The sequence below is a fragment of the Mesoplodon bidens genome (assembly GCF_964165515.1).
Source record: "Mesoplodon bidens genome assembly, chromosome: 18".
Classification (NCBI taxonomy): domain Eukaryota; kingdom Metazoa; phylum Chordata; class Mammalia; order Artiodactyla; family Ziphiidae; genus Mesoplodon; species Mesoplodon bidens.
This window is the reverse complement of record NC_138175.1, coordinates 37,943,929-37,952,266: the sequence shown is the minus strand read 5'-3', so window position 1 is coordinate 37,952,266 and position 8,338 is coordinate 37,943,929.

The following is an 8,338-nucleotide window of genomic DNA, read 5'->3' as shown; positions in this document are numbered from 1 at the left end:
CAAAAAAATCTTGTTACTTTTTGTTTACTCTCAAAATTCCACTAACATGCCAGTTAGTGTACATGTTCAGCCATCTCTATTGAGAACTTCAGCTGACTTTCAACCACTGAAGAAATCTCAGCCCTAAGTTAACAAGAAGCACAGAATACCCTACTCCCCTTTTAGTCTCCTGACACTGACTTAATATCCTCCCTGTGGAACTATGAAAGAGAGGAAAGTTCCCAGCCTCCCAATCCCTGCCGCAGTGAGTCATGTTAGCCATTGTTTGGGGCTGCACAGCCCCATCCTCTTTTGTGGGTGGACATACCACCCAGGCCTAACCTGTCACAGTATCACCCAGGGCAGTGATTGGCCCAGGAGTGCACATGTAATTCAACCAGGACCAATCAGAGTCCTTCCCTGGGGTTAATACAAAGTGCTGAGAAGAGAAACTGCAGTAGAAAGAGAACTTCTAAGATGGAAGGATGTTGACTTGGAGCTGCCAGGAGCTATCTTTTCTACCACATAGAAAACACCAGTCTGTAATAATAATAATAATAAAATAAAGCCAAGTAGAGATGTTTGGGAGAGAGGAAGAATGAACACAAGAAAGGTACTGAAAATGCTGATAGCATGCAAAGAGAGCAGAAGGAGAAAGAGAAGGGAATTTCTGGAATAAGATGGAAAGAATTGTGTAACATAGACATGCAGACTAGTAAGCAATGTTCATAGGTGGGAAGCAGAGACATGCCAAGTGAGCTGAAGACAGTAGAGCCCCAGAGCCCCAAATACTTGGCTCACCAGGGTGCCAGCTGCCACAAGGGAAGGAGAAACAGGAGGCCCAAGCAGGGGTGGAGTTTTCAGAGGAGCCACAGAACCAAAGAAGAAAAATGAAAAGAAAACTCTGAGCCCCACAGTAGGTGTGTTTTATCCCAGCATTTTTGTCTCCATTATCAAACAACAACAACAACAAAACTGTCATGTGTCCATTTTGAGACTAATTCAATCTTCTCAAAAAAAGATATGATCAAGGAATGGCAAATACCTGTACCGGGCTCGACTTTTCTCATGTGATCTCCTGAATAATGGTGACAGTCTCACCTCTTGATTTTTCTGACATTGTGTGGTCTATAAACTATCCCCTCCATGCAGCACCACCCTTCACACACACACGACACACATGCATACATGTGCACGCACACACATACACAGAAATGAAATTTACCATGGAATAATACACTAATATTCAAAATTGCCAGCTTTGCCTGTTGCCATGGTAACCAGCAGCATTAAGTCCTGCTGCTAAAATTTCAAGAGCAGATGACATGAAGTATTTATGTGTAATTGCATTATATAAGGAGAAAGAGCTTTTCTTTCATACAAAACATAAGTGTCTCTTGGATGAGATGGGTGTTTATATCAGGTGAATGTAGCAAGTCTCTCTGTCCCGCTCACTATCCAGACCAGTGCATGTTACTTCCAGGAGAAACTGGAAAGCAAGGTGGCAAACGGGGGCTGGGGTCATTCCAAAGACCTTCAGGGGCTCAACTCTCTTTACTTCCCAACTTGAGCAGCGGGGGGCGTTACTTTTTATTTCTACTCTTTCAAACTCATGCACGTTAGTCATCATAGTGTGTCAGCATGGAGGGGACCACAGATGGGGTCAGAAATCTTCACTTCACAGGTAGAGACTGAGAAGGGTCATAATTGGATGTTTCAGGAGGAGAAGGGGTGTGGTCAGTGGAGGCTAAGCCACCCTTCTTTTGCCTCAAAATCCTGAGCTAGGTCAGGATTGGGCCACACTGATTTTTCCTTCCCCGGGGGGGGGGGGGCGGGGGGGCTTTCTGCAGGGAGTCTAACGTCATTTTCACAGACCATCATCCTTCCAGAGCCAAGGCTGTGCAGTTCCATACCTGACAGTGACCCCGGCCTTCAAACACCAATTGCTTCTAACCACTATAGCACAGGGCACCAAGAGTCTTCAAATTGCTTAGTGAACTCTTAAAAAAAAAACCTTCAGTTATTTGGCATTCAAATCTCACATTCAGGACCAGGAGAAAGAACCTTATTCCACAAATAAGAAAAGTTTCATGATTATTTCTTTAATCACATCTTTAACAAGCGTTCTGAGGAAGGTAAAGGTTTTAAATGAGAGTGTACTCATGTAAATAATTCTGAGCTCCTTGAGGGAAGAAATGAATTCAGAGTGTGGGGTAATGTTTTATTTAAGAGGTGGTCCCCATGCTGGGCACAGAGCCACCTTGAAAGCAGCCCTCCTCCAGTGCTAGTGGGATGTGGGGAAAATTGGCCGTGGATGGATGAAATCTTCCACCAGTAAAAACTACAGTGAATGAATGAATGAACGAAATAATGGTTTTAGAAAGGAAAGGACTGAGGGATAATCAGAGCTGGAAAGATCCTGAAGGAAACAGGCAGGCTTTGGTAGAGAGGTCTCAGGGTGCAGGGGAAAACCCAGATGGAGCCGGCCTGCCATCTGCGCCCCCGCCCCGCCTCAGCACGCCCTGCGGGAAATCCCTCCTGGGCCGCCCCGCCCCGCACCGTCTCTTCCTCCCTCCGCTGAGGGGCCTTGATTCAGCCGTGTCCCCTGTTAGAATGCCAGAAAGGACAAAGACAAACGAGAAATAACATCACGTTACTTCCGCTGCCTTTCAGTCTGTGAGCCTGAGCAAGGAAGTTACAGTCGCAGCTCGGTGACAAGGCCCTTCCCTGTGCACCTGCGGGGCCCACCTGCCAGGCCGCGCCCACTACGGGGCGTGGCCTCCACGCGGAGCACCACCCCCCCCCCGCCTCTCCCGGCTCAGACCCCACCCCTTCCAGCCCCGACCCCAGCCGTCCTTGCTGTAACCGCATCCTGTGGTTTGCGTGGCATCTGGTCCTCAAACGCTCCCAGGCCGACTCCCTTCTCCCGCGCACCAGGGTCTTCACGCTCGGCTGGGTTTCTCTGAAGCTGCTCTCCATCCTGGTGACTAAATCATTTCTTACTTCCGCTGATAAGCAAGGCCACAGGGCTTGCTTTAAAAGGGGGCAGAGCTGCTGCCTTCCCTTGATTAAAATGTTTGCCAGCTGTTTCCCATTCTGGTCTCAAGCTGGCTTGAATCTTCAGCAAAGTCAGACACTTGACTCACTGGGTAATTATTTCTCCTTATTAAAAATCTTTTTTTCCCATGTGATCAATATGCAGTTCTCCATCGCGGTGTGGAGCCAATCCCACCTCTTCAGTCCATCTCCACTTCCATTTTGGTTTTAGGATCTGATCCCCCAAGCTGAGATGGAGCAACTAGCCCTCAGCCTTTGGAGCTTGAGCCCAACAGGCCTGCCCTGCAGGGTTCCCCCAGTGGCTGCGTGCTCTGGGGAAGGCAAGGCGGGCCTGTCTCAGGGCTCTCCCTCACCCCTTGTGAAGGTCCCTGTCCATGACAGCACTCACAGCACAAAACCCGAGGTCTCGACGCTTGAAGGGCGTCCTCGCAGCCCACAGTCCGCCCTTGGAGAGTCTCCTCTTCAGAGACAGAGACCTTGCCATGACCACGCCGCGCTCCCCTTTGCTGCTGTGCCCTCAGGTGTCTCCCGGGCGCTGCTGCCAGGTCCATCCAAAGCCCCGCTTGCCGCTTCCCTGACCTCCCCTCCCCACCCTCTGCCTGGCCTACACAGGTTTTCTGAGATGCTGGGCTTGAGGGAAGATGCAGCAAGAAGGCCTCAGAAAGTCACACCCAGAGGGCAGAGCCCAGACATAAAATATTTAAAAGGAGAGGAAAATATCCATGATCTTGGACATTCCTTCCCACTCCTGTTTTGGAAAAGGACAAGTCCACTCATCCATGTTAGCTTTCCCCAATATATACTCTGCCCTGCTTCAGCCTAGGACACAGAAAGAAAGTCAAAGGGTACATTTGAAGGGATGGGGTTTTATTCACTCTTTCAACAATTTATTGGTTGATTACTCTATATCAGGCAAGGTTCTAGGTGCTGGGACTACAACCTCTATCTAACCTGAATTTATGCTTTCTATGGACAAGAGCAGAACTTCTGCTGACCGGGAAGCTCCGAGAAGACAAGTCAGGAGAAGTGTGGCCCAGAGTGACTGGGCAGAAGAGGTGATGGAGGCTCGTCCAGTTTGGGTACAGGCGAGGCTCTCCAGGAGGCTCCTCTCACCTGCCGGGTCTAGCTGCCTCCACCCCATCTCCCCTTGAATAACACTTCCAAGATCAGAAAGGCTGGTTGTGAACCTTGACACCACTGCCAAAATCTAAGTAAAACCTCTAGTAAAGAGTTTAACACCCAATAAAGCAGATCCTCATTGCTAGCAAGCAAAAGGAAAACTTGTTTTGGTTAACTATCTAACTTTAAGTTGTTTTTATTGCTGTGGTTGTGTTTTTTTGGTTTCTGTTGTGCCAGAAAAAGGAGAGGAAGGCTGCAGTCCCTTGAAGGACATATGAGCAGGAGTTTCCTGGACGACAAGCTCCTGGCATCTTCCTCTGAGGTCATCAGCCACACTGACTCACATACATCTGCTGGGGAGTGGGGTGCGGGGTTGTCAAATAGTTGTCCAGGTAATGTGATATGTATCCAAAGGCTTCAAAACATAACTTTACTTTGCATATGTCCTTAATTGTTTCCTTAAAATAAATTCCTAAAAATGGAATTTAACCTCAGCGAGGTTCATCATGGCCCGGTTTGCAAAAGTGAGAGGCTGGCAACAACCCAACTGCCCAGTGATGGGAGCCAGGACACACCCACACTAGGGGCTGAGCACCATTCCATGGGGGGCGGCATGACTTACAAGAAATCCAGGCAGGGGCTTCCATGGTGGCACTGTGGTTAAGAATCCACCTGCCAATGCAGGAGACACGTGTTCGAGCGCTGGTCCAGGAAGATCCCACATGCCGCGCCACAACTACTGAGCCTGTGCTCTAGAGCCTGTGAGCCACAACTACTGAGCCTGCATGCCACAACTACTGAAGTTCGCATGCCTAGAGCCCATGCTCTGCAACAAGGGAAGCCACCGCAACAAGAAGCCCGTGCACCACAACGAAGAGTGGCCCCTGCTCACAGCAACTAGAGAAAGCCCATGCACAGCAACGAAGACCCGACACAGCCAAAAATAAATAAATTAATTAATTAAAAAAAAAAAGAAATCCAAGCAGAACAACATGGACCAGTCTGCACCACTGTTACTGATTTCTAACTGTTCCTATAAGCACAAAGTCCGGACAAATAGACCCAAAAATGTTCAGGGTGATTATCTTTGGAGGAGTGAGAGTGGGGGTAATTTTAATTTTCTCAGTAGTGTATTGTTATTTTTTAAACAACACATATTTTTAGAAACAAGACAAAATAGTTGCCCAAAATAATCTCTGTTATATGCACCTCCCACTCCAAAGTGGTTGGTGGGTGGATGGTAACTGGCTTGCCTGGCACTCCGTAGGTTATCCACACCATGCCTTGTCCTGCTTGTTGTCCTTTATTCAAGGGTCAGAGGTCACCTGTGGGTTAACTTGAGTTCTCATATCGCGCTAAGGTCCTTGGAAGGAGGAGGAGCCATTTCTGGGTGCAGGCACACGTGACCATACGGTCACCATTGCTGGACTCAGGAAACTGGTCGTTCCATTCTGCTCCCCCTTAGTTAGGGCCCATCCGCACCCAAAGTGTTTGAGACCTCACTTTCCGTCCATTCATCAGGAGCACCCTGACCACCCAGACAGCAGACTGTCCATAGCCTACGAATGGGGAAGGGGTGCTCTTGAGGTCTGCTGGGCCTGCTTCCATCCACGCCCCATCCTTGGTGTGGGGGCTCCTCCCCGCCACCCCACTCTGCCATCCTCTGCTCCCCATAGGAAGGATCCCGGTCCCTCCATCCTTCCTCTGTCGGTGAATCACCCCTTCATGCCTTCCTAAGACTTGGCCTAGGGAAGGGGAAGGAAAATTGTTTTTGCTCAAGACTAGCCTAGATGGTCAATAGGCACATGAAAAGCTGCTCAACATCACTAATTATAAGAGAAATGCAAGTCAAAACTACAATGAGGTATCACCTCACACCAGTTAGAATGGGCATCATCAGAAAATCTACAAACAACAAATGCTGGAGAGGGTATGGAGAAAAGGGAACCCTCTTGCACTGTTGGTGGGAATGTAAATTGATACAGCCACTATGGAGAACAGTATGGAGGTTCCTTAAAAAACTAAAAATAGAATTACCATATGACCCAGTAATCTCACTATTGGGCATATACCCAGAGAAAACCATAATTCAAAAAGACACATGCACCCCAATGTTCATTGCAGCACTATTTACAATAGCCAGATCATGAAAGCAACCTAAATGTCCATCGACAGACAAATGGATAAAGAAGATGTGGTACATATATACAATGAAATATTACTGAGCCATAAAAAGGAATGAAATTGGGTCATTTGTAGAGATGTGGATGGACCTAGAGTCTGTCATATAGAGTGAAGTAAGTCAGAAAGAGAAAAACAAATATCGTATATTAACGCATATATGTGGAATCTAGAAAAATGGTACAGATGAACCATTCTGTTCTACCAGGCAGAAATAGAGACACAGATGTAGAGAACAATGTATGGACACCGAGGGGGGAAAGTGGGGGTGGGGGTGGTGGTGCGATGAATTGGGAGATTGGGATTGACATATATACACTAATATGTATAAAATAGATCACTAGGGCCTCCCTGGTGGCGCAGTGGTTGAGAGTCCGCCTGCCGATGCAGGGGATACGGGTTCGTGCCCCGGTCTGGGAGGATCCCATATGCCGCGGAGCGGCTGGGCCCGTGAGCCATGGCCACTGGGCCTGCGCATCCGGAGCCTGTGCTCCGCAACGGGAGAGGCCACAGCAGTGAGAGGCCCGCATACCGCAAAAAGAAAAAAAAAAAAAAAAAAAAAAATAGATCACTAATAAGAACATGCTGTATTAAAAAAACATAAAATAAAATAAAACAAAAAGAATTTAGTCTCAAAAGAAAAGAAAAGAAAAGACTAGCCTTTCCCACTTTTGCCAATAGTGTACTTCTGAACAGAAAAACAAGCTTTACAAAATTCAGTATTTATGGGCTTCCCTGGTGGGGCAGTGGTTGAGAGCCCGCCTGCTGATGCAGGGGACACGGGTTCATGCCCCGGTCCAGGAAGACCCCACATGCCACGGAGCAGCTGGGCCCGTGAGCCATAGCCGCTGAGCCTGCACGTCTGGAGCCTGCACGTCTGGGGCCTGTGCTCCGCAATGGGAGAGGCCACAACAGTGAGAGGCCCGCGTACCGCAAAAAAAAAAAAAAAAAAAAATTCAGTATTTACCTACATATTTCCTGTGTGCTTCCCTCTCCCCCTGCCTCATGTCAGTGGTCCCTTGAGTCAACCACATTCACCCCATAGTTTTCATCAGAATCCCTATTTCTCCCTCAAAAATGCACACAATTTTATGGGTCAGGTAATATCTTAAAGGGGTCCATAACACATAAAGGTTTGGAATCACTAGCTTAGGTCATGCCTGTAAGGATGGACAATAGGACCTGAACTCTTCTGACTTAGAGAAAAAAAAAAACTGAAAGAAATAAAACTTTAACTAACTTCAACTTTTGTCCCCATTTTGGAATCAAGTGCAACCATAATTCAGTTCCCAATGGGGTCGCCCAAATGGATGTGTTGTGGGGTCCAGGAAGGGTGTTCCTGAGTTTTGTGAGCTTGGCGTCAGGACAGACACCATACTGTCCCTGGACACACCGACAGGGGCTGGGCTCTGTCCCAGGGGCTTAATCAAATCTCTATGAAGCCTTTCATCATTGGCAAACATTATCTGTATTTAAGCTCTGATCTTATATTGTGTGTTTCCCTTACCCTGGCTCTGGATTCCTTGAAAGCAAGGCCTATGTTTCTTCATCTCTATCCCCAGGGCCTGCTTCCAAATGGTGGACACTCCACTGTCTGTACTGGGTGTCTTGGCCCTCAGCATCCCTGGCACGCCACCTTGCACCAGCATCAGCAGCCCAGCTCCCCCCTCAACACTTGCATCTGCCATGGCATCCTGTGGCCCTGGGGCCCTGCACCTAGCAAGCCAGCTTGTGTGGCCCCATCCCCACCCACCTCCTACCATGATATGCCTCTGAAGCCACCCCAGCTCTTCTTCCCAGTGCAGATTTTGGGGATCCAGGTTGCCATACCTTTCCTGGTATCCAGATGCCCTCCATTCTTCCCTGTAGCCATTTGATCATTTCTCCTGCTGCCTTTGCACCTCAGAGGCCAGCCCTGTGACTCAGGCCGTAATCTTCTCACCATGCCAATGTGGGCGTCAGAACCACAGAGCTCCGTGGCTTTCAGCATTCCATCTACAAA